This window comes from Caretta caretta, chromosome 2, assembly GCF_965140235.1.
Source record: "Caretta caretta isolate rCarCar2 chromosome 2, rCarCar1.hap1, whole genome shotgun sequence".
NCBI lineage: Eukaryota > Metazoa > Chordata > Testudines > Cheloniidae > Caretta > Caretta caretta.
In genome coordinates, this window is record NC_134207.1 from 261,648,612 (window position 1) to 261,676,034 (window position 27,423).

A 27,423-nucleotide genomic window follows, 5' to 3' on the forward strand; every position below is an offset into this window, starting at 1 on the left:
AACTGGTTCTGGTAACACTTAGCACTAACAGGGGCAGCTTTGTAGCTGTGCATGCAGAATTCATACACCATTATTGCAACTGCACACAATGGTATTAACTAAGCACACAAATGGCCAGTGAAGCAATATGATCTTTGCTCACAAAGGCCCTCGCTTCCGTCCACAATCACTGGAAATTGCAAAGTTCTAACAAAAAGCTGGCCCCTGGTTGGCACAACTAATTATAAGACCGGTAAATTAACTGACTGGCAAATTCCCGATGGAGTAATTCTCCCTATGTAAGATCTCCCCTTCAATGTCAGGTGGATATTATTGTCTTTGTCACTTGCTGGGCTGTAGTGCAATGCAGGTATAATGCAGCTGGGTTCCGTTCTATGATGGCTAGAATTGTCAGTTACATTATGGGGTTTGTCAGAGCAGCAGAGGCGTTTGGGATTAAGCACCTTGCTAAAAATTTGCCACTTGAGCTTGCATATCAGTCATAATTCTAGGCCAAGTATGGCTTCTCAATGTATATTTAGCCACCTGAAAAAGCGCCTTGATTTGCCACCGAGTGCAGTGGGGGCTGTTGGATATTCAGCATGAACTGAAAATCAGCCCATTTATTTATGTACTTAAACAAGAATTTCAGAGACTAACTTTAGGCTTCTAATTTAGAATACTATGCCCTAGTCCTCATGCGGGCTGTCCATTTGATTGGGATCCCCTATGGATGCAGAGATCTGCACCAGTGGATTCCAGTGCAAAACAAAAGCCTTTGCTTATACACTGTGTCGTCTCCCCTTTCCTTTCAGACTACATGCTTCTCAGCACAAGGTCTGTGTCTTCCTCTGGGTTTATAAAACACCTAGCATGTGATTGGCAATGGAAGTAGTGAACAGTAATACGTGCAATATGAAGTGGTGAAAACAGATCATGGGAAGTGATCACCAGGCCTTCTTTTTCATGGGGCCAGATCTTCCGCTCATGGATGTCCCCCACAGAGCTATGCCCCTTCACACCAGCTGGGAATATGACCCGTGAAATGGAGTGAACTCTGTAACCGCAGATGGCAGATTTCATTGCGACATTCTGCTGCAGCTGTCCCTGTTTCCTGATCGCAGAAAACTTAAGGGCCAGCGCTTAGGTGGAGTAGAGCAGGTGGGTCCTCTTGAGTTGAGTGCAGTCATTATGCGGCGTGACAGACTGTTCATCACAAGGAAAGGTATCACAGGCCCAAAGGCTGAGAAGAGATCAGCAAAACTCATTCAGTCTGTCCTCAGCAATAATACTGTACTTGTATAAACCATCTTCCCTTTCATGATCTCTATGCACCACCCAGACATGAAGTAACTTGAGTGGCTTTGCCTGAGGGCACCCAGGAAAGTCTGCAGCCAAGTCAGCAATAAAATCCACATCTTCTGATTCCCAGTCCTGTGCCTTAAGTACCAGACCATCTCAACTGTTATGTGGAGAGCCAGCACGTCAATTCACTGAGGGGAGTGAGGCTTTCTTTGACCGCTGGATGCAGTTCCATAGAATTTGAGATAACACACAGCAGAGGCTCCAGAGACAGGCTTTACAGCTCAGTTCTGATGTCCCAGTTCGGTGAGAAAGTGGCTTTTCCCAGTTGGGCTGTGAATAAAATGGACAAAGAATGATTGCACGTTCCCTGCCCCAGAAGGGAATCCTTTGTCAATCCACATTTGCTGTATGTATAACCAGCTGACTGGCAGCATTTGCCTTCTGTTTGCTATGGGGAACACAGGGCATGATCCAAAGACCATTGCAGCCCATGGAAAGAGTCCCATTAACCTCAAAGCAAGTTAAGATAACTTTGGATTGTCACAGGGTCCCAAATGAGTTAGGACACCTATTTCAATTCAACGGGAGTTGGACACGTAACTTTCTTAGGCACCTATGAAAATCCCACCCGAAGGGTTTGCTTGTGCAGCCCTAACTGAACAGTTATTCATGCGAGGAGTCCCACAGACATTATTGGAAGTCGGTGGGACTACTTGCACAATTATCTGCTAACGGATAAGAGAGGGGACACGGTCTGAGAGGACAGGATCACACTATAACTAGCAACACTTGGCAAAATAACTCACATGTACTCAATCCCCCGGCCCTGCCTCCGACAGCTTCTGCCAACACACACTGTGCACATCGAGGATTGTCGCTTTAGACCTTTCCAAATCGCATGCAAACCATTGAACTTCCGATTGCAAACTTCTAGCAAGGAATGACGGTAGCAATGAAAGACGTTTAGTAAGGAGGCTGCCTAGTGCTGGCTGGGTCCTGCTTCCTTTACCCCTTACAGATGCAAATTATTCATGCAAATAGCCAACCCTGCAGGGTTGCATAATCAATAGCAGGCTTCTTGTCAAAGCATTGATTTCCAGCTCTTCAGCATAGAACTGCTAGACGCCAATACCCTTCATTACATGCAGCCTACTTCCACACAATAAATTATGCCATTTGATGGGAAAATACCTCCTTTCTGCATCTAGGGAGGCATTTATTATAGGATCCAGCATCCCATGTCATCTCCAGCTCCAAATGAAAGTACAGCGTTCTGTCAAGTACATTTCCAGGGGAAAACCAGTAACGCATTTGAGGGGGTTCAGATTTGATGCTCTGGGCTGGTCCATTACTAATAGAGATAAAAAATGACATAAGTACACAGACTTTAGTGACATCACAAACCCAGTGTCGTACCCCCAATTTTTAGGCAAATAATTTCGCATGCCTACAGGTTAGGCCACCCCAGCAACAGGATACTCGTATGCCAGTGATAGTCGTACATGCAAAGCGGATGATTTCCTGGGGAGGCTATATAGGCCAGTGGGTAGGGCAAAGACCTGGATGTGCAGAGCTGTGGGATCTACCACCTGCTTGGCCAATGACCTGTTGCATGATCTTGGCCAAGACCTTTCCTCTCCCACTCTGCATCTACATAGACAGTAAGCTCTTCCGGGCCGGGCCTGTCTCTCGGGGTATGGCTGCACTGCAAATGGAGATACGATTGCAGCTCAGGTAGGCATACCACTAGCTTTAATCCAGCTAGCACGGAAGGTGGCATAGGCTGCACAAGTCAGTTTGGATCCTGGGTGCCTGTACACAGCACTCGCCTGCACCAGGTCCATGCTGCCACGTCTTCACGGCTCGCCTGAGCCATGCTAACGAGGTTAAAGCTCACGCCTCACACACTGCAACCCGCCCTTTCGATTGCGATGTAGACATACCCTCCCTATGTATTTACCTGGGCCTGGAGCCTTAAAAGTACTGAGGCCCTTCGCTCCCACTGAAATCAATAAGAGGGAAGTGCCTAAATACCTTTGAAAATCTCAGCCACAGTACAATGGGGCCCCGATCTCAGCTGAGGCCTTTTTGATCTCCCACAGTTGAAATAATAATATTAATAAATTTGGGGGCATCAATGCAATTTACATCTTCACAACCAAAATGTTTGTATTTCCACCGAAGACTGAACAGGTGCAGAGAACTGCCCCACACTGATGTGTTTTAGACCAGCCTTGCAAAATCATCCAAAATCTACTCTCCTGTCCAGGCTGTTCCTACCAGCTAATTAAAGCAGCTAGTTTTGCTTGTGGGTCACAAAATATTCTTTCCCTCCTCGAAGGTGGGGTGAATTTTGCAAGGCTGCTTTTGGTCAGATTCAGCTTTTTCGATAGTTGGGGCCTTAAGTTTGTTCTTGGTTCGTTTTCTGGTTTAAAGTATTGACGCTGCTGAGTATATTGGAACGATTTCCTCAGTGCGGCTATTTGGAACGACTGAGCTTGCCATTTCGTTGCAACACCAAACTCATTTCTTTTGCTAGTCGATTCAGCATGAAGAAAGTCTCCCTGCTTTGCAATAAATTGCTCCTGGCAGACAGAAATGTAACGTACACCCTCCCACCAGGAGCAAATGCAAATTAGACCTTTGCTCGCTCCATTTTGCGCATGGGGTGAGAGATGTGAGTTTCTGCTGCTAGGTCTTGAGAGTGCATTTCAACAACAGTGTGATAATTAAGTGGGGGTGGGGGTTGCTTCCTTTGATGGACACCCAGCCAGCCAGTTAGCTGTAAAATCCCTCTTGGTAGCTGTTTTCTACTTGCTTACCTGTAAAGGGTTAAAAAGTCCCCCAGGTAAAGAAAAAAAAGTGGGCACCCGACCAAAAGAACCAACGGGAAGGCTAGAACTTTTTAAAATTGGGGAAAAAAACTTTCCCTTTGTCTGTTGCTCTCTCTGGGCTGCAGGAACAGGGAGCAGCAATGCTATAAGCAGGAATGCTGTGTAAGGTTTGAACCAGGTATGAAAAATTATCTTCCATACCAAGAAGGAATCATTTGGATAGGAACTGTTTAGATAAACACGATCAGGTTTATTTCTTTATTTTGGCTTGTGAATCTCCTCTGTGCTAACCCCTAATGCTTTTGTTTGCTTGTAACCTTTAAGCTGATCCCCCAAGAAAGCTATTTTTGGGTGCTTAATTATTGGAATTGCTCTTTTAAAATCGAGCAAAAGCCTAAGTTCCAGATGTATTTTCTCTCTTTTTGTTTTTAATAAAATTTACCATTTTTAAGAACAGAATTTGGATTGTTGTGTCCTAAGAGGTTTATGCCTATGCTGTTTGATTAGCTGATGGCAACAGCTAATTTCCTTTGTTTTCTTCTCAGCTCTTCCCAGGAGGGGCTGGGGGTGAAAGGGCTTGAGGGTACCCCAAAGGGAGGAATTCCCAAGTGCTCCTTCCTGGGTCAAAGGGGTTTTATTGCACTTGGGTGGTGGCAGCATTTACCAAGCCAAGGTCAGAGAGAAGCTGTAACCTTGGGAGTTTAATACCAGCCTGCCGTGGCCAGTATTAATTTTTAGAATCCTTGCTGGCCCCCACCTTCTGCACTCGGAGTGCCAGAGTGGGGATTCAGCCTTGACAAACATTTGCGGAGCTTTTTCACCTTTGCAGTGGATGGGCAACATATAGATTACTATAGGAAGGGCAGTGTGTCTACTGGTTAGGGCTCTGGACAGGGCATCAAAAGACATAGGTGCTATTCCCAGCGTTGCTATTAATTTGCTGTGTGACTCTGGGTGCATCTCTTCAACATTCTGTGTCTCTTGTTGGCCTTTATCTATTTAGTCTGCCACCTCTATGGGGGAAGGACTGTCTCTTACCATGGGTATGTAGATTGCCTACCACAATAGGGCTCTGAACTCAGTTAGGGCCCCTAGGCACGACTAGAATACCAATAATTAATAATAATTATGTACAACCTGAGAGCTATATCATGGCTTTCCAAGTCCACGAATGGGGAAAGCTTACTTCAAACACTCCATGGGGTCCGGGGATGCTCTGCTATTGAGGGAGAGGCAGGGGTGTGGCCTGCTAGTTGCAGAGTCAAATGAAATGCTTGGCCAAGCCCCAGGCATCGTGGGTCCATATGGAACAGCTGCCCCAACATGTGACTCCCCACCTCCTCCATCCCTGAGCAGCCATGCTCCTTCCTCTGGTTTGTGGCTGTCCTGGAAGGGGAGTTAATAGGAATTGTTGACTTTAATCAGCATAGACAGCTTCAATCTGGAGGGGCAATGATTGGCAAACAGACCATAATCTTCCCATTCCACCTGGGAGCAGTCCCCTGTTTTCTGACAGGTGCACCAACGCGATCTATGTCCCAAAGCTTTAGGGGAAGGTCAAACCCTGAGGTCAGTGACTGGAGTTTGGGGGAATTTAGTTTATTCTTTGCTTGTTCACTGCAATCGAGGTGGTTAAGTGACACTGCTGGAATTGCAATTTAGCTGCATTTTATTTTCAAGGGCACCTAGAAGCTGGGATGGGCACTCTTGTCAAGTAAAATAATTGCTAATAATAAATAACACACTGCCCCTTTACAGCTCCTTTTGCTTGAGGTCCTCAAAGCACAAGCAAGAGTTTGATCTCTTTATTTTCAAACTAGGCTGAGTGGCATATACACACCTCTCCTTTCTAGCCATCACACACTATCAGCACCACAGTACAGATACAAATCACGTAAAGCAGGACACACAGACAGAAGGAGGATGGCCCGGGGGTTAAGTCAGAGGACTGGGGTAGAGACCTTCTGCTTTGCCACAGTTCTGCGGCATGACCTTAAACTTCTGCACCTCCCTCTGAGGAACAGGGATAAATCAGACTTGTCCACTTCACAGCGAGGTTGTGAGGATTAACTCATCACAGATGGCAAAGTGCTTCGCAGTCCTTGGACAGAGGTGTATGTCTACGATATGGACACTTGGCCATTAGACCCACAATCTTGAGGCACCTGATGCCTGTTGATTTCAAGGGACATGAGGCACCTAAAGGCCTTTGAGCATCTGGGCCTTAGTACCTATAGTAAGACTGAATCCATTTCACACAGGTCAGCAAATAACACCTTCCAATCACCGCTAAATTAGCTTGGATTTGAACCACTGGCTATAAGGTAGAGGGGGCTGCAGCCCATTGCTTATTCCTAGGGCCCTATCAAATGTACAGCCATGAAAAATGCATCACGGACTGTGAAATCTGGACTTCCCCAGTGAAATCTGGTCTTTTGTGTGCTTTTACCCTGTACTGTACAGATTTCACGGGGGAGACCAGTGTTTTTCAAACTGGGGGTCCTGCCCCAAAAGGGAGTTGCAGGGGAGTTACCAGGTTATATTAGGGTGGTCGCATTATTGCCATCCTCACTTCTGCGCTGCCTTGAGACCTGGGAGGCCAGAGAGCGGTGGCTGGTCGCCAGATGCCCAGCTCTGAAGGGTGGCAATAATGAAGTAAGGGTGGCAATCCCAGACCCTGCCATCCTTCCTTCTGCGCTGCTGCTGAAGGTGGCGCTGCCTTCAGAGCTGGGCTCCCGGCCAGCAGTCGCCGCTCTCCGGCCACCCAGCTCTGACGGCAGAGCCACCTCCAGCAGCAGCGCAGAAATAAGGGTAGCTGCACCACAAACCCCCCTACTGTAACCTTGCAAACCCACCCACACACACACACACACACAACTCCTTACTGGGTCAGGACCCCCACAATTACAACACCGAGCAATTACAGATTGAAACAGCTGAAACCATGAAATTTATGATTTTTAAAATTCTATGACCATGAAATTGACCAAAATGGACTGTGGATTTGGTAGGGCCCGACTTATTCCTTGAACCACCCAACCCCTTGCTCCAGCCTTCGTCTGGCCCCATCTGCCCTGCCGGAGTGTCCCCAGCAGGCACAGACATGGCCTAGCCAGCCCCTGCATGCAAGGTGTGTGTCAGAGGCCTGGCCAGAGCACTGTGAGCTCCGGCTGTCAACTGACAGACAGTCCCTTTGTCACTGTCACTAGCTGGTGCAATTTAGAGCAGCCCCCAGGTAGCTCACGAAAGCTTATGCTCAAATTGGTTAGTCTCTAAGGTGCCACAAGCACTCCTTTTCTTTTTGCAAATAAGAAACTGTAGATTTTAAAATCCTCACCCCTCTTCCAGGTAATGCTACTGTGTCCTCTGCAGGCTGAACACCTTTGGTTGGCACCAGCCGCTGCTTATGCATTATGGCTCTTGACCTCTGAAGTATAGCACAATAAAAAGGTACCTCAAGCCCAGCGTGGTCGCCGTTGTCACTGACTTTGAAATACTGGGGCCTGAGCCTTCCACCACTTTCACTAGTTTCCCACCACTCTAACTCCAGGGACTTGGTTGGAGTTACTCCTGATTCACACCGGTGCCAGGGAGGGGAGACTCAGGCTCCGTATCTTTCACAGCACCTTTCAGGAATCTAAAAAGACGCTCTTCTGACACACAAGAAGATTAAGGAATTGTACACTCAGAGCCAAGCTACGCCATTCACTACTCCCATCATTTATTTCTGAGATAAGCAGGGCGGCTCCCGATTTGTATCAACGTGTTATCTGGAGCAGACGTGCACCAGTTAAGACTTTTAAGGAGGTTGACCAGCTGCTCATGCCAATCCTGCATTTTGTGCAAACAACTGGATCCACCATTTGTCTAAATCAGGGCAGTTTGTTCAGATCTGTGCTGAGGGCCTAACGTTGGCATTTATCGTGGCTTCGTGTTTTTAGAAACCACCCTGAATGCAGCTTTGCTCCAGCTGAAGAACTCAGGATCCTTATTACTGGGATAATTGGGGAGGCACAATAATGCTCTGCTGTTCTTATGACTAAGGCTAAGTTTCTGACATGGACCCCTTGATTCTAGCTCGGGGGGGGGGGGGGGGGGGAACGCTGCCAGCAGCAGGAGGGAGCTCCAGTGGGTTCCTCACCACCTGCAGCGAGTGGAAGCTCCGGGGTCCTCCCCGCACGGTGGCTGAGCAGCTCTGGGGGGGCCCAGCCACCTTCAGCGAATGGGAGCTTTGGGGTTCCCCTGCCTGCAGGGACTGGGGCTGCTGTGGGGTCCCCTCGCCCCCCCCACAGCAGCTGGGAGCTCAGAGAGGTCCCCCACACCCCAAATGGGAGCTACCAGGGGGCTGGCTGGGAGGTCCAGCCCTGGGGCAGAAAACGTCATGGAGGTCAAAGGAAGTCACAGATTCCGTGATGTCTGTGACCTCCGTGACATAATCATAGCCTTACTTATGACTAATTCATGTGGAGGCTTCTGATTTCAGGTTTTACCAAATAAACACCTCCAGACTCAAAAAATAAATGAAATTAGTATTTATCCAATACATATCAGAAAAACACTGGAAAGAGCTACTTGTATCTAAGGGCCTATCTACGGGGAGCAGTAATGGGGACTTTAACAGGGGTGTGATTTCTCAAGCGCACTCACATGTCACACATTACCTTGTCTGTGTAGACCTGCTGGTGTGTGCTAAATGTTCCCTAGTGCACTTAAACTTAGTACTGTTTGAAATAGGCCTACATTTAAGTGCACTAGGGAACATTACAAAGAGATTACTTGTTAGAGTGTATACTACTATAATGGGTAATGTATATAATATATATTAATACAGTCTACAAAAAGAGAAAGCCCTGCAAAATCCCAATTTTTGGTCATCTACATAAAACTCAAAAATTACCAAAAATAAACCCCAAAAATAAAATTAATAAACCCTCAAAAACAGAAGCCCTATTCATTTCATACCCATTAATGTTAAGAAACCATCATCGCCAGAATTAGGAATTTGAGCCCATATCTGGACAGGTACAACCATTCAATTGGGACAGCATTAATGTGCCACTAAGAAGATATTATTTGTTCTATATTCATTGTTTTTCTGGCTAGGGGTAACAATAAGATTTGGAGAAGCGGAATTGTACTAAGGTCACTTGGCTAGCAAAATATGGTGATTTGAAGAGCTCCATGGCTTTTGATTCTAGCTCAGGAATGTAATCTGCCCATAATCCATCCTGTGGAGTTTTTGCCCCAAAGATCTGCGGAGCAGTTTAAATTAATCTGAGTGGGACTCATCATCCATCAAGTCCACGTGTCCAGGTTCCAAGAAGTTACTTGAATTAAATTGCTAGGATTCTCTATTGCAACAAGTCAACTTTGCCTTTAGAGACCTTATGTGTATTGTCCAGGCATCCACACACTGCTAACACTGCCAAAGTCCTGTCCTAGTTTATATTGGGTCCAAGGTAAATGCCGAGATGGATTTCTCAAAGAGTGGTTTCTTTTCCAGTTCTCCCTAAATCCTGGTACAGAATTTAGAGGGGATCGTCTCAGGATGTCACAGAACTGAAACGGAGCTTTTCCAAGTTTAGGTGCAACAGGTGTTTTGTCACTGATACCATCACATGTCCTCACAACATCACCCATCTATAACATCACCCATGTACAACATCACACATGAGTACTTTACAAACAGCCATTCACTCAGCCACACAACACACCCCGTAAAGTGTCATCCCCTTTTCACAGATGAGGAATCTGGGGGGCACAGTGACATTAGAAGGACTGTTTTCAGAGTAACAGCTGTGTTAGTCTGTATTCGCAAAAAGAAAAGGAGGACTTGTGGCACCTTAGAGACTAACCAATTTATTTGAGCATAAGCTTTCGTGAGCTACAGCATCCGATGAAGTGAGCCGTAGCACACAAAAGCTTATGCTCAAATAAATTGGTTAGTCTCTAAGGTGCCACAAGTACTCCTTTTCTTTTTATTAGAAGGACTGTGTCAGCTCAAAAGCACTGGGCCAGATTCTCTTCTCCCTTACACGGGTGTACGTCTGGAGGAGCCCTGCTGAAGTTGATGGAGATACCCCAGTGTGAAGCTGGTGTGAGAGGAAAATTGGGCCCGCTATTTTAAAGCGCCATACTGTCCTATGTGCAGTCGTTCCATCGTTATATTTGGCCGCACACTGTGTTTTCGGGCAGGTGGCTATTTCAGGAGGATCCTGAAGCACCCGTCGTAGGGATGAGCATGTTTATGTGGAAAGTGACCCACATGAACACAGGCCTGAGCTGCTGACACCTACAGCTCCTAAAAGACAAGAGCAGCTGCTCCTGCTGGAATCCATAGAGAGTAGGAAACATTCCAGCTTGATGCACCCCATCTCCATATGCAGCTTCTTCAGGGGAGCGCCACAAACATTATGTCTCAGAGATCCCCCCAGAAAAATCCTGCAGATCAGAGACTGCTTTCTAGAGCCTGCAAATGCTACCTGTAAGGATATTTTCCTCCCATTCGTGTCTGTAAGATGCAGATGGGAGCATTCTCCAGACATCTTGCTCCTGGAGCGGGAATGTGGGAGAGCACAGGTGGCTTCTGAGCAGTGCACAGGCATGATAGTGTCACCTGGCTAGTGCGTGTGATGAGCAAGCACTAGGATGTGTCAACAAACTCTCTTGAGTTTGCACGAGGATCAGCACATGGAGATGAGCTAGAAACACGAAGAAAGTCAGGTCTGATTGACAAACAAACTGTGCCCGAACATTTCAAATGCACTATCGCAGTCCTACGTGAGGTCAAGACATGAGGGAAGAGTTTAAAAAATCAGGTGCCTGAAGTTAATCTCCTAAATGATATGAGTGATTATTTATTACTTGTATTATCATAGCGCCTAGGAGCCCCAGTCATTGACCAGGAACGAAGTGTGCTCGGCACTGTACAAACACAGAAAAAAACACAGACCCTGAACCAAAGGCACCGGCATATGACTTCATTGGGAGCTGCTGAGTGTCCCGCTTTTTTGAAAACCAGGTCACTGATTTATGACCTGTAAACCAGGATTTAGGAGCTAACTTTAAGCCTCCATTCTTTAAAATCCTGGCCACGGTTCTGAAGTTTATATTGGCCCTTCAAGTGCAATGCCTGAGATCACATGGCAACAGAAGCCAGCCCACCAGAATCCCAGCTTTCAGCTTCAGCCACGAGACCACATTTCCTCATCTCCATAGCAAAATAATGGCTAATCACGACAGACAAAACCAACTGCTCAGATCCACCCACAGCACAATCAAGAGAAGCCTAGTCTATGATCAGCGTAACCATCATTAGCAATTTAACACCATGGTACTGTGCTGCTAAAACCATCATCTTTGCCCTGCTAACACCTTTCCCCAAGAATCTCAACATGCTTTAACAATATTCATGAACTGTTTCTCAACACTCTTGCACTCTGAACTAGTATCCTTAGAGATGATTGGAACCACAGCGGGGACCTGGCCCATGGCTAAGGCCCGACAGTAATTTTCCATCAGATAATTCAGTTCCATTGAAAGCTAAATGCTCCACAAAATGGAGTCAATTTTGCTGAAATTTTGTTTTGGCGAAAACCTGCGGGGTGGGGATTCCAACAATATCTAAACATCCCATGGCAACATTTTCGGACTGAACCATTTCAATTTTTCACTTTGACATGATTTTTCATTTTAAAATGGAACATTTCCGTTGATCCCAAACTAATTTTGTTTCTGAATTCCCTTCAGCAGAGAATTTGCAAATTTCTGGGTTGCGTTCCAATTCAGAACAAAGCCACATTGCAAAAGCTTTTGTGAAGTGGAATTTGCATCCTCCACACAGCTCTAATATCCCATTTTTACAAATGGGGAAACCGAGGCACGGAAAGGTGACGGCATCGGCGTCGACTCTGTGGGTGCTTCTGGGCACAAGCACACATGGGAAAAAAGGGGGTGCTCAGTACCCACAGACTGTGGCCCTGCCCACACTCCACCCCTAAACCCCACCCCAGCTCAGCCTCTTCCCCCATGACCCCACCCATGCTGTGTCTCTTCCTTCCCCAGCCCTCCGCCACTCGCGTCTCTCTGCCCCCTCCCCCCGTTACTTGCCCTTCAGGCAGGAGGGGGGCAGAGCGGAGCGAGCGGTGGGCGGGAGGTGCTTTGGGGAGGGGGCAGAGAGGAGCGAGCGGCGACTGGTGGAGGGAGCCTCAGAGTAGGGGGTGGAGAAGAGCGGGCAGGAGGCGCTTGGGGGGGTCAGAGAGGAGCAAGCAGCGGGCGGGGGGTCTCGGAGGAAGGGGCAGAGTGGGGGGGCAGGGCCTCAAGGGAAGAGACCGAGCGGGATCAGGGCATTGGAGCAGAGCGGGGGTGGAGCACCCGTCAGCAAAAACAAAAGTCAGCACCTGTGGGTGAAGATGAATATTTTCCCAACATGGGTGACTAAAGAAGGCACCTAACTGCTGATGTGATTCTCAGACCCAGCTGAATATCTGCAGCCAGCTCCCAATGATTTGAAAATCAGGACACTTATTTATACTCCTTCATAGGGATTTAGGTGTCTACCTTTAAGCTCAAGCGTGAAAATTGTGACTTGCCCCAAGTGACTCAGGAAAACCCTGGAGTTCTGATTCCGAGGGCTCTGCGGTTCATCACATCTACGTCCAACTAGAGCGGGTTGAAATTTTCAGAAACTAGATTTTTCAATATTTTATCATCAAAATTTCAAATTTCATGACATATTTTTTTGCCTCTTTCAACCAGCTGTACTCCACCTATCCTCAGATCCCATTGACCAGGGGAGGGAAACTATAGGCTTGTCTCCTAAGCCTTTCAGCCGCTTAACAGATTTAAAATTTTTATTAAAGCTACTTTTTAAAATCAAATTTACACAAGTTAAGAAGGAAGGTGCTGTACATCTGGCGTCAGGCTTGAGTTATGAGAGATTACAAGTACCGGTTACAAGGTTCACAAGATACATACATAGTACATAACCAGCATAGACCCAGATCGGAGTGCGGGAGTTTTAGCCAAAGAGCTAAGAAGCTATAGCTTTTCAGCCTGTTTAAGAATGAAGCAAGCTTTCCATTGCCTCCAGAAAGTACAGATTTCCATTTCTACCCCCTTGTACTGCCTATAAAAGAAAACAGCCAGGAGATAAGCAAATATCCCTGTCCCTGCATGTTCTGCCTTTTCCACTGAGTCTGACAAGAATATGACAACAACAAAAATACTGCCAAGGATGACAATTCACCTTGAATATTTTGGGTGATGCTGTTATCTTATCTCTCCACACCTGTTTCCTGACAGGCAGATGGAAATTTTTGAGGATGGAAGCCAAGATGTTAAAAGAAACAAAAACACCAAGAGATTGCACAAGGTGTCATTCAAAAATGGAGACCGATCTTCCTGTTCTCTCTCCATGATAAGCACATCTCATGGCTTACAGCAGTGACTCCCCACCTTGTCAGCTCAAAGGAGCTATACCGATTTACTCCAGATGAGGATCACACATAGGTTCTTCGCTCTACTGACATCGGCCTACTGCGTCCCTTTCAGCTGTGTCTTCTCTAGCCTACTATGGAGAAGACCCCTTGACGGAGCATGAATGAAATGGAAATGGGCAACAGTGGTGTGCTGATAAAAAAAAACAAAAAAACACCCTCTTTGCAAAGTTGCATACGCCCTATGCATCATTTAGGCTTCACTTAAGACTTCAAATGGGACTTAAGCTGTGCATAGCTGTCTTCCCAGGGGTGAATCTCATCCATTATAAAGAGGTGACTTGATTGGGCTTTGTTATCATCAAGGGTTCCAGAAGGGTATGTTTAGAACTGTCCAATGTATAGTATTTTAGCACCTGGTGAGAATGATCTATCGATAAGTGTGTGTGCATTCGATCCCCAAGCCACACTTATGGTTCTCTGTAATGTGTCATCTGTGCTTTCCCATCTCTGCTCCCCATTTTTTGAAAATGAAAGGCCACATATATTCATTCGTGGTGTAGCTCCAATGGACTTGGGAGGAGTTACAGCGCGGTGAATTTCCAAGGGGTGTTCGTAACTGGATGAGGCTTTCTCCTCATGCTGAGATTTCCAACTAAACAAAGCAAGCTCTTCACAGGGCATACATGATCTCGGAGCTAAGGTGGATATACTTTGTCAGCCCTACTTAAGAGAAGCAACCTGAGCAATCATGAAGGCCCCCAGACAAGTTGGCATTGCCCTTCCAGGATCTACCTGCAAGAAATAAGCTCTGGGACCAGGCTTCATCTTAGACCTGAAATTCCCTGGAGAACAGGCTTTATTCAAAGTCAAAGTAGCTATATTTAATCTTCAGATAATGCTGACTTGCCCTTGGATCAGTCAGCAATGCAGAACCAATGCATTCTGCTGCCTCCAGGCAATCCTTCAGGGTGAGGACACGGGGCCAGATCCTCAAAGGAATTTAGGGGCCTAATCCCCATTGATTTAAATGGGAGTAAGGTTCCTAAATACCTCTGAGGCTCTGAGCCAATGTCCCGGCTCTTGGTCATTTTTGTTATGCCATCTCCATAAAAAATAGCAATGACTTAATTGACCTCTGCCTGTTGCCTTGGTTGTGAATTCAGTGAGATTCCTTTGGGTCCTTCCAATGTTGGAAGTGAGCTTGGCATGTGCCCAACATACACAAATATTGCTGGTTAGAAGTGCTGTCTCACATAGCACGCTTCCCAGTAACTGTAATTACCACCAGCGGCACACCTGCTTGGCTTTGCACTGGGCCAGGGTCTCATCAACAGCAAATGCTGGCAACAAAGATTCAGGTGTGTGCCTCTAATCTGCACTTCCCAGCGCTAAAGTCTCAGCAATCATTTGTGAAACGAGTCCAATTTCGAAGATGAGTCTTCCCTCTGTGGATCAAATTCTGCTCTCCATGATCGTGATGTAAATCCAGTGGAGTTACTGCAGACTTACAATGCAGTGACTAAAATGAGAATCCGGCCAAAGTGCTTTATCATGCCCATTCCAAACCTTCCTCGGCCTATCTGACCAGCCAAAGACTCAAACACAGGGGGATACCTTTTGATGACGTAGGCTATAGCTCCTAAATAAAATAAGGTGTGGTGGGCTGAAAAAAACCCAAAGGAAGCTGAAGCTAGATAAATTTAGGCTATCAGTAAAGGGCAAATTTTTAACAGCAAAGATAATTAACCATTGGAACAAATTCTATGCTGTAGCTCAACCACAAGATATGGGCTTGATGCAAGGATTACTAGGTGAAATTCTACGGCCTGCGTTATGCAAGTCAGATTAGATGATCACAAAGCTAGATGTGAATAGGACGTCAGTCCCAGAAAGATGAATCAGCTCACCCTTATGAGATCAGCTATATGTTGATAGGAGCATATAGGCCCCGATCCAATGCCCACTGAAGACAATGCAAACCCTCCAGTTGACTTCAGTGGCCTCTGGATCGGGCCCTTGGTCCTCTCAGTTGGAGCAGGATGCTGTTGTGTCTTGGAAAATACCCCGGTTGGCAGGATCAGTAGCAATATTTACTCAAAACTAGTCTATGAGTGTGATTAATGCTGGTTTATTGTTTTGTAGTTATGTCAATACCTTTCAGGTCTGGTTTATTTAAAGGACGAAAGGGTTGGTGTGGGAGCCTGCCAGCGTTAAAGAAACACTTTCCTTCCAACACAAACAAGAGCACACACAGCTATCACCCAAGAGCTTTTCACTTTTGATCTGTGCTACAGAGAGGCTCCGAACGCAGACTCTGCTCTCACGGTTCATGGGCCAGTCCAGCTCCCAGTGAAATCAAAGGAAGTCTTTCCGGTCACTTCAGTGGATATGAGGTTGGGATTTTGGAGTACATCTGCACAGCCCGTGGCAGGGAGCCTCAGAACAGACTCAGGTTCATGGGTCTAGCATTACCACACTCATACTAGCTCTATCCCAGGCTTCACAGCCCAAGCTCCAGCCCAAGCCACAGTGTCTACAGAGGTGTTTTAGCACAGTCGTGTAAGCCTGAGTCTATCAACCCGGGCTCGGCGGCTCACTGCCATGGGCTGTGCACACACCCCCTTAGTTTGCCAAGGCAAGCTCGAAAAAGTCCAGATCAACTCCTTCGAATCAAAAGTTCACATCCCAGCAGAGTCAGCTCAGCCCTTGCAGCCTGTTAAGTCGGCTGGGGCAAGAAATGGATAAAGGGCCGTGTTTCAGTTACACCAACGTAGATTCATAGTAATGACACCGAGGTCCCTGGACTTGACTTCAATTTCAGAGCATTATTCTGGACCCCCAGTGGTGAGAATTCAGGTGAGGGAGAACAACATTGGACTGGACCCTGCAGCATGTGAGGACCCAGGGGGAAGTGGTTAAAGATCTAAGTGATACAGGTGTATCCTTTGGTACATAGGAGAAGGCGAACAGCGGTAACTGGCACAGGCCAGAATTTGGGGAGATGGACATTTTTTTGGAATTAGTCATTTGCCGGATTCTGTGACTTTTACTCATGCCGCTTAGGACCTTAAACCACCAGTAAATCCCATGGAAAGCAACAAGCCAGCTCCTGGAGTAAAGTACTGCTCAGCATGATTAAGCATGGCCCACTCCGGATCAATTTGATGTCTAAAGCAGGATACAAAATGGAAGTTCCCAAGCTCTGACCACAGGCACCCAGGCTGGCACTGGCCACAAACAATGTCCCATGTCATCAGGCTTGCTGCCACCACAGAGACAGGGACAAGGAACCACTGTAAGTCAAATATTTATTCTCAAATACATTTCGCAACTTGTTTGTGCTGTTTGCACGCAGCGATGAGTAAAATGGCTGGATGACGTATCTCGGCTCTCTGCGGAGTCAAATAAAAAGAGTTTAACCTTTAAGGAATCCACATTTCTCCCAAAGGGCTGATGTTTCTTTAATTATTATTTCTTTACAAAAAAAAGAAAAAAGAATGATGTGTCACTGATTTTACTTCCTTCTAAGATTTCATTAGCAAGGATTTTAGCTGGAAGCATCTTACTATCTCTTTACCATGGTGGCTGAAATTGAACAAAGTATCCAGTATAAATTCCTATTAAAGCTGAACCTCTAGCAAGGCTGACGCAAATGGAAAGAACAAGAGACTATAAGTCAGGGATCCTTTTATTCTTAGTTGTATTACACCAGTAGTAGTGCCAATCCAGTTCAGGGCCATATTGTGCTAGATGCTGTGTAAACCTAGAGTAGGAGACAAAAAGCTTGCAGTCTATATAGACCAGGCTGAGAAAGGGTTGGAGGTAGGACAGATTATGCCATTTTACAGCTGGGGAACTAAGAACTAGAGAGATTAAGCAGTTTACTCAAGATCATACAGGGAGCAGATTCAGGATTTGAACCCAGATCAGTGCCGTAACCGCGAGGCCATCTTTCCCCTGGCTTGTTTTTGTGATGCTGACACTGTCCAAGTCACTTCAATTGCCTGGGTTTTAGTTTACACATTATTTCTTTACAAAGATTGTTGCAAAGCTTAATAATGATGAATAGGGTACTCTGTGATCACAGGGGGAAAGGCTCTATCTAGCTCTGTTTTCAGTACTACCAGACACTCTCCTGGTGTGTGCTGCCATCCGCACTGAACAATGGCTTGCAGTGTTTACTCATTCCCTCGAACGCATTTGTTGGCCGGGGATGTAAAATAAATCTGTCTCACTTATTACCTTTATTGAGCGGCTTAATGACGGGTCATTTAGAAACCAATTTATGGCTGCGTAGCTCCCAATGAGATGGAGCAGGCGTGAGTCCTGGCAAAGGCAAAGGAGTCTCTTGATACAGCCTCCAAAGCCTCTTTGATGTGATTTGTTGGGAGGAAAGCGTCATTTAGTGTTGTTCTGGTAAATAATGTCATGGCCCACGTGGCTGCATTGTCTGAGACAGAGGCTCCTTCTCTGCATGCTCTGAGCTGCCCGGACACTGATCTTGACATCAATTTCTTGAGTGTATTCTCCAGGTGTTTCCCAGCTCACCTAGGCACTGCCCAAAGGGTCAACTGAAGACTATGGCAGACGTGGCCAAGGGTAGGGTGACCGCTCCATTAGGAGGTGCAGGTGCATTGCGCTCTCTGGATGTGTTCTGTTCATGCTAACGTCACCCATTCTATTGCAAACAGGGCCTGTCCTCAGGGGGCATGTGCAGTCCTGGGATTAGCAGATGTTGACTACTCCATTGCCTTCAAGAAAGTTGCAGGGAGGATGGTCCTGCGGGCATCCAGTTCCTGACCAGTGCTTTGTCATGATCAAAGAAAAGGCAGTTCCCAGTTCGCCCAAGCAGGATTCATAGTGAGCCTGGTGCTGCTCTAACACAGCTCAGAGAGTTTAGCAACTGCCCAGTAAAGAGATGAATGGCCAGTAAGGACTAGAGTCTGATCCCGTTACTCAAATCAAGTAGTATCTTACGCGGCAAGCCGCCACGCAATGGAACTACGCACTGATAAGGTGCAAGCAGCGCACAAATCGGAATGTCCATCCCCTGGTACATTCCAATATTTAAATGTTTGTGGTCATATGGACCCAGGATTCAAAGATAAACTAGCAAAATTTCTAACAGAACGAAAAGTCCCAAAACACTTTGATTCGGAAATGTAGAAAAGTTAAGCTTCAATATTTTCGATCGAAATAAAGTGTTCTCAGTTTGCCCAATGGAAATTTTTCATTTTGGTCTCTCAAACTGACCCCAAAATATCTCCTTTCAAGTTGGGCTGGCATTAAGCTGCATCTGCCTATGGTGCTGTGGTGCCTCAGAAGAGGTGTAGTTCAGTTGTTTCTTGACCCCATTTTCCCTACAGGCCAGGCTCCCCAGCTGGACTGCATCTCCTAGGATACTCCCACAGCCATGTGACTCCCAGAATGCACGACATAGCTTGGTCAGAGTGGGGACCACATGCATCATGGCAGATGTAGTCTGGCTAAGGAGCCCAGCCCATAGGGGAGAGTGGAAACAAGAGGCCCGTGGACTATAACTCCCATAGGCAGACATAGTTTAATGTTGAGCTGACTCAGAGCAAAACAGTTCAGTTCAGTTCAACAATCGGTTTTGTTTCAATTCAGCTCAAGCCAACCCAAAGTGAAATATTTAGTTTCGATTTTCCAGTTGGAAAAGCAAAAGAAATTCTGCAAAACTGACGTCTTCCCAGAGGAAATTTCAATTTTGCAGACACTGCATTTGCTGTTGAAGAAACCACTGACTGAAAATTGCCATCGGTTCGACATTTAAGTCTGGGTGGCAGAGACTGACCCTGAATTATGCATCTCATTGTTGAGTTGCAGTACCTCGATTTAAGGCATTTCCTATAACGAGGGACAAACCACTGAGCTGACCTTGGCCCCCGTAAAAAGGATTTAAGCTCTTCCTTAAATTGCTCCTCTCTTCCCTTAGAATCATAGAATCATAGAATCATAGAATATCAGGGTTGGAAGGGACCCCAGAAGGTCATCTAGTCCAACCCCCTGCTCAAAGCAGGACCAATTTCCAGTTAAATCATCCCAGCCAGGGCTTTGTCAAGCCTGACCTTAAAAACCTCTAAGGAAGGAGATTCTACCACCTCCCTAGGTAACGCATTCCAGTGTTTCACCACCCTCTTAGTGAAAAAGTTTTTCCTAATATCCAATCTAAACCTCCCCCACTGCAACTTGAGACCATTACTCCTCGTTCTGTCATCTGCTACAATTGAGAACAGTCTCGAGCCATCCTCTTTGGAACCCCCTTTCAGGTAGTTGAAAGCAGCTATCAAATCCCCCCTCATTCTTCTCTTCTGCAGGCTAAACAATCCCAGCTCCCTCAGCCTCTCCTCATAACTCATGTGTTCCAGTCCCCTAATCATTTTTGTTGCCCTTCGCTGGACTCTCTCCAATTTATCCACATCCTTCTTGAAGTGTGGGGCCCAAAACTGGACACAGTACTCCAGATGAGGCCTCACCAATGTCGAATAGAGGGGAACGATCACGTCCCTCGATCTGCTCGCTATGCCCCTACTTATACATCCCAAAATGCCATTGGCCTTCTTGGCAACAAGGGCACACTGCTGACTCATATCCAGCTTCTTGTCCACTGTCACCCCTAGGTCCTTTTCCGCAGAACTGCTGCCTAGCCATTCGGTCCCTAGTCTGTAGCTGTGCATTGGGTTCTTCCGTCCTAAGTGCAGGACCCTGCACTTATCCTTATTGAACCTCATCAGATTTCTTTTGGCCCAATCCTCCAATTTGTCTAGGTCTTTCTGTATCCTATCCCTCCCCTCCAGCGTATCTACCACTCCTCCCAGTTTAGTATCATCCGCAAATTTGCTGAGAGTGCAATCCACACCATCCTCCAGATCATTTATGAAGATATTGAACAAAACCGGCCCCAGGACTGACCCTTGGGGTACTCCACTTGATACCGGCTGCCAACTAGATATGGAGCCATTGATCACTACCCGTTGAGCCCGACAATCTAGCCAGCTTTCTACCCACCTTGTAGTGCATTCATCCAGCCCATACTTCCTTAACTTGCTGACAAGAAGACTGTGGGAGACCGTGTCAAAAGCTTTGCTAAAGTCAAGAAACAATACATCCACTGCTTTCCCTTCATCCACAGAACCAGTAATCTCATCATAAAAGGCGATTAGATTAGTCAGGCATGACCTTCCCTTGGTGAATCCATGCTGGCTGTTCCTGATCACTTTCCTCTCATGCAAGTGCTTCAGGATTGATTCTTTGAGGACCTGCTCCATGATTTTTCCAGGGACTGAAGTGAGGCTGACTGGCCTGTAGTTCCCAGGATCCTCCTTCTTCCCTTTTTTAAAGATTGGCACTACATTAGCCTTTTTCCAGTCATCCGGGACTTCCCCGGTTCGCCACGAGTTTTCAAAGATAATGGCCAATGGCTCTGCAATCACAGCCGCCAGTTCCTTCAGCACTCTCGGATGCAACTCTCGGATGCAACTCCTTAGTCTCAGGAGTTGGTAAATCATCTGCAGTTTGATTGTTGAATTCCAAACAAAATACTAATATAGTTTTGAAAGAACCACATGACCCCAAGTTAAAAGCTGCTGTGGATGCTATATCAGAAGGAGTAAATAACACTTCCTTATTTACTTTCTCCACACCAGTCATGATTTTATCGACTTCTATCATATCCCCCCCTTAGTTGTCTCTTTTCCAAGCTGAAAAGTCCCAGTCTTTCTTATTAATCTCTCCTGATACGGAATCTGTTCCATAGCCCTAATCATTTTTGTTGCCCTTTTCTGAACCTTTTCCAGTTCCAATATATCTTTTTTGAGATGGGGCAATCATATCTGCATGCAGTATTCAAGATGTGGGCGTACCATGGATTTATATAGAGGCAACATGATATTTTCTGTCTTATTCATCCCTTTCTTAATGATTCCCAACATTCTGTTCGCTTTTTTGACAGCTGCTGCACATCAAGTGGATGTTTTCAGAGAACTACCCACAATGACACCAAGATTTCTTTCTAGCCAAAAGCATTTTTCTTCTTGACTTTTGAAAATTGCCAACCAATGGAACGCTCCATTATCGCACAGCTCTGCTCTTGAGAGAGCCCGTGAGCTGCGTTCAGAGCACTGAACTCAGATGTGGTTTATATGGCACGTGCCCATCCTGGAACCTGCAGAGCACCCACCACTTATTGCAAAGTCAAAGGGGTGCTCAGCATTATGTAGGAACTTCTCTGCAACTGGCAGGATCAGACCCGATCTGCAGTAATGTACGTATGAAGTATGCTCCAGTGGGCATATCTGCAGCTTTGATTTTTTTCCCCCATTACAAGTTTTTTGGAAGACAGAATACTGGGCTAGAGGGACCTTTGGTCTGACCCAGTATGGCCATTCTTACGTTAAGTATCTAGGTTGTGGGATAAGGGTATGTGATCATTGTAGAGACCTCTAGAGGGTATGTGTGACTGCTGACTGGCTGCAGAGAACATCCGACAATCTGTAGCCTGGCAACTGATGGCCGGGCCCCCTCCTCTGCAAGAATCAGCCGCAGATGTTGGTGCAGACCAGGTGACCTGCTTGCCCAGGAAAGGACAAAGGATGGAGGAGGGGCAACAGTCGTGCCTTAGGCTGGGCTGTGGGAAGCGAGTCAATCTGCTGGCAGGAGTCTCCGGGGGGAGGGCCAGGGCCTTGGAACTCTGGATTTCCCGGCCCCCAAGATGGACTTTGCTGAAAGTTCCTGATTTCTGTGCTAATAAGATCTGTTCGAGGCTGTGTTCCTGTCAACTAATAAACTCTTCTGTTTTACAATGCCGGCTGAGTCACCGCTGACTTCGAAGTTGGGGTGCATGGCCCTGTGGGGGCGGGTAAGGCTTCCCCGGGTGTCCCATTCAGGTGGACTGGCTGCGGGGAGCTGATGGTGTGAACAGGGGGGCTTAACGCTCTGAGGTCAGACCCAGGAAACGCCAAAGCCGAGCAGGCTTCTTGCCCTGGTGAGTGTGCCCTGAGGGGAGACACACTGCACCAGAGTCCTGGTTGAGCTTCATTCAGAGCAGTCCCAGAGCACCGAGACTGTGACTCCATGACAACCATAGCACCCGAGCACCTCACAATCATTAATGGCTTTTATCCTCCCACGTGCCCAGAAGGTAGGGAAGGATCACCCCCCATTTACAGAAGGCACAGGGTACATTAAGTGACTCACTGAAGGTCACATGGGAAATCAGTAGCAGACCCAGGAACTGACCCCCAACTCTCAATCCAGGACCTTATCCACTAGCCCATCATTACCGCCCATGAGTATCCCCTTTGAAAAAGCACAGATACACTTTGTAATACGCTCAGATGATCATCAAATCCAAGTTCATTGAAGCAAGAGGCAGAGTAAGTCCCACAGTCTAAGAGCTCGTCTACACTGGAAATGCTTCAGTGTAGACACTACCTATGTCAGTGGGAAGTGTTCTCCCATCACTGTAGTTAATCCACCCTACTGCCCCAAGAGGCAATGGGAAGAATTCTCCCATCGACCTAGCGTTGCCTACACAGGGGATGAGGTCGGGTTTAACTACACCACTCAGGGGTATGGATTTTTCACACCCCTGAGCGACAGTTAAGCCAGCGTAATCTTCTAGTGTAGACCAGGCCTAGGTGTTGCTTTTGACCTAACTGGCTTGGGACCTATGGCCTAAAAAACTGATCCAAACTCCAAACTGCTGCAAAAGCTGTGGACCTGGTGCTCCCCTCCGCTGCTCCGGGCAGGGTGCTCCCTGTTCATAACACAAGAACCAGAGGGACTCAGTGAAGTTTGTAGTGGCAACCCATTTCCGACTGATAAAAGGCAACACCTTCACACCGTTCACCCACACAGCCACATGGATAACGAGCACAACCTTACTTACATCAGAGTATTAAACATCTACAAGGGATATGAAGCTTAATGCTTCAAGGCACAAGTCAACTGCTCACTGCCTGAAGTTCGGTAGAAGCTTGCAGGTTATTCCATAGCTCCCACTATGGGATTTCTTGCACCTTTCTCTTAAGCAGACATCCCACTGAGCTCAATGGACCACCGGGCTTAGCTGACGTGGCAAGTCCAGCTGCATCTTCAAAGCACATATTTGCTCTATTGCGTCTTTCAGGGGGGTCACGATGAAATGAAAGAAACTTGTCTGCCACATCCCTGGGCTTTGCTAGGATGATAGCCATGCTGTACAAAGGCTGCTCTTAGGGACAACTGAGGGGCCGTAGCTGCCCTGGACTTGCGGGGTACAGACATGTGCAGCTAGTCTAAGCCACTCCCCACACTACCCCCAGCTACACAGCTCTTTTTAGCGTTGTAGCCCGAGCAGAGCTAGTGCTGGTACGTCTGCCCCTCACAGCTGAAATGTAGAAGTGCTCCTGCGTGCCTCGGAGGATGTGGATAGAGGCTGACTTTCTTCTTTACAAACATGTACATTTCGGGATTGCAATCAGGGTTAGCCCTAAAAGTATGGGCCTTTGTCACAGCCATCATCTCAGACACCCTAGGCTAAATTCAGAGGAGAGTCTAAGTTGGTGAAGCTTAAACCTTCTGGTTCCCACAGCATACCCCAGACACATTGTACCAGCTCCAATTCGTTTAGGCCCATGCCCATGTGCTGTATTGCAACTTGCACACACCTTTACATGTCTGTCACACTGTCTGAAGTAGCTCACAACTGAGCGTGCCAATCTCAGGGCAGGAGGTCAGAAAACAGGTCAGACACCCAAAACTGGCTGGTATAATCTATAGTTAGATTTCACCAAGCCAGTAACAAATGTGTACTCCTAGATTATTATATTAGTCCTACCATGGAGTCACAAACAGTCACTTTAGGCTCTCCAGCACATCTTCTCTCCCAGACTTTATGACATAGGCACCAACTCTGTGGAGGCTCCGGAGCTGGAGCACCCATGGGGAAAAATTAGTGGTTGCTCTGTACCCACTGGCAGTCAAGCTCCCCGCCCCCCCTCACCTCCTCCTCTGCTTCCTCTCCTGAGCATGCCACATCCCCACTCCTCCGCCTACCTCCCAGGGCTTGCTGCCACCAAACAGCTGTTTGGCGGTGTTAGCAAGCTCTGAGAGGGAGGGGGGAGGAGCAGGAACGTGGTGCGCTCAGGGGAGGAGGCAGGGAAGAGGCGGGGCCGGGGCAGGGACTTGGGGAAAGAGTCAGAATAGGGGCAAGGAGGAGGCAAAGTTGGGGTGGGGACTTTGGGGAAGGGGTTGGAATGGGGGCGGGAGCAGAGGTGGGTCCAGCACCCACCGGCACGAGCAGAAGTCGGCACCTATGCTTTGTGATGTTGGTCACTATACCAAATATTACATCACATTAGGTTACTCCCAACCCCAACAGGCCAGTCACTTACCCCAGGTCAAATTGGTACTCTGGATCTCACCAAAGACAATGCTGAAGGCCAATTTCACTAGTAAACTAACTGAAGGTTCATTAGCTAAAAAAAAGGAATGAGAGTTATTGAGGGGTTAAACAGGTAAAAAGGCACTAATAGGTGAATCCAAGTTTGTAAGTCCAAAATGTTGACAGAGTTGTAGCAAGTTTCTCAGGATTCCCCACGGTTATTTTGAGGATCTCTGTCCATGTGTTCTGTATGCCTCACTGTTAGAATCCAAACCAGTTCCAAGATGTTGGGTCCTTCTCTTAAAACAGTATTTGTAGACCCTGCTCACAAAAGATAAGCTGACAGGTGTTGTCACCTGCATAGATCCTTCTTTGATGAAGAATAAGTAATGCAGACAGTCTATGAATTCCCATTGTTGCTTAACGGCCCTTGCTTTGAAGTTAACAACCTTCTTCATTTACAGCCCTTAAGTCCTTCATGATCAGACACAAGGTTTCTCTGAGAAGCAACAGCAAACAACAATCTTTCATGACTTTTCATGAAGTTTACACATCAAACTTTAACACTAACACACACAGTAATCTAGGGTTATCTAATTACAGAGTATACATAAGGTATAAGCCAACGACCGGTTACAGATAAGTGAAGACAATAATATTTGCATTTCACTAGTTTTCATGAATTTAGAGCAAATGTAATTACCAGGGCATATGCCATGTAAATATAATGTGATAACATCCCCCTTTGTTCTATTCTAACAAGTGAATTGGCCTAGGCCTACTAGCCCACTTAACGTTTATTTGATATTCACACACACAAGTGAATTGGCCTCTGGCTCTGATTAGAGCTGGCAACCTGCTAGACAGCATCACAAGGGATGTGTCCCTTTGAGTACTTTTCCTGTCATTGGAAACGTGCCTAACTTCCAAAGGCAGTGGTACAAATGATCACTTACCATTCACCAGACAATATTCCCAAAGATAAGGATTGCCACAGGCCCCAATTTTCACACTTATTTGCTTCCCTGCAGTCCTGTCTAATGCCATCTTCACCATGCTTGGTTCATTATCGTGAGAGATGAAGAACTCAAGAACACACTTAGAAAGACCATCACCATCCGATCTTTTCCGGCACTGGGATAAGGGTGAGAAAGGCTTTGAGATATCAGCGTTTTGCAAGCCATTCATAAGTGAAAGCTGAAGCGAGGGGGGCCAATGGACTCGGTAGCTAGAGAAATGACAGTATTGCTGAGGTGGGAAGTACTGGTCTTCCACTAAACCCCAGGCACCACAATCTAAGCGCAAAAATGGTTATTACTCCCTGAGCCAGTCAGCTGTTTTTCTTTCCAGTGACGGGGTGTGAAGTGTGAGGAATGGGAAGAACAGAGAATTGGGAAATTGAAAAAAAGGATAATGTATACCAAGATTGGTGAGACAGCTCAAAGAATACCAGACCTCCTTTCCACCGAACGCCTTCTCCTTTTCCCTCCCCTCTTTTTCCTGTTTATGTACGTCTTAACTTCTCCCATCTTCCTGCAGCAGCTCCCAACCTAATGTGTTCTGGCTCAGGAGTACGGTTTGCTTTTATATTGTCTGGTCTGGAAGCTTTGACAAGTTGTATAATTGCGTAAGTCTCCTGGAGATCCCATAAGCACACGGTGCTCAGAAACATATACAAGCTGTCAGTCATTTCTCTTTTTTGTATTTTTTATTGTTTGTTTTATATATAAAAAAACAACAACAAAGATTAATTGCAAAAAAAGTGTGTATTTGCTAGGTACAAGATCTGCCCTGAACCTGTGAGGTACCGAGTGTTAGGATATAGATATTCAGGCCTGTCTGCAAAGGCCTGTACTTTAAGAATTTAGATGTATTCTTATCACTTGGCTAGTTACAGGTATAAAAGAAAGAATCAAAATCACTGTCTGCTGGTGTAAGGGCCTTCTCTTACTGTGACAGTCTGAGGCCCTGTTCTTAGGCTAAGGCCTTTGGCTAAGCAGCAGAGGCAGCCATAAGCTGGGAAGCGACCGGTCACATCCTCACGTTCCAAACTAGTCACATTGAAAGAAGGTGCTATGGGGCTGTTAGGAATACAATCCTAACCTGATAATGCCTATCACCTCCAGAGAAAGGGAAGTGCCTAGAAGATGTAAAAGGAAACTTAGTTTGATAGCATCCTGTCTGGCAAGAACTCACTTATCAATAGCTGAGATGTGAAATCCTCACTTCTGTATTGTTTTGTCATTATAGTTCCCACTTTGCTATTGTTTGTCTGTAAAATCTCTGTCTGGTTCTGTGATTGTTTCTGTCTGCTGTATAATTAATTTTGCTGGGTGTAAACTAATTAAGGTGGTGGGATATAATTGGTTACATAATCATAGTTACAATATGTTAGGATTGGTTAGTTAAATTTCAGGAAAATGATTGGTTAAGGTATAGCTAAGCCGAACTCAAGTTTTACTATATAGTCTGCAGTCAA

The 27,423-nt window shown here is 46.4% G+C and overlaps 1 protein-coding gene across 2 annotated transcripts in view; it reads right to left on the reverse strand.

Moving 5' to 3' along the window:
- Positions 1 to 791: 791 nt before the first annotated feature.
- SEC22C (SEC22 homolog C, vesicle trafficking protein) overlaps positions 792 to 27,423 on the reverse strand; it is a 195,311-nt gene continuing 168,679 nt past the window's right edge. For both annotated transcript variants that reach the window (XR_012667314.1, XR_012667313.1), the window contains 2 exons: positions 2,476 to 2,635; positions 792 to 1,614 (listed from right to left, as the gene is read on the reverse strand). The gene's annotated coding sequence lies outside the window, so the exon portion shown is untranslated. The remainder of the gene's footprint in view (positions 1,615 to 2,475; positions 2,636 to 27,423) is intronic.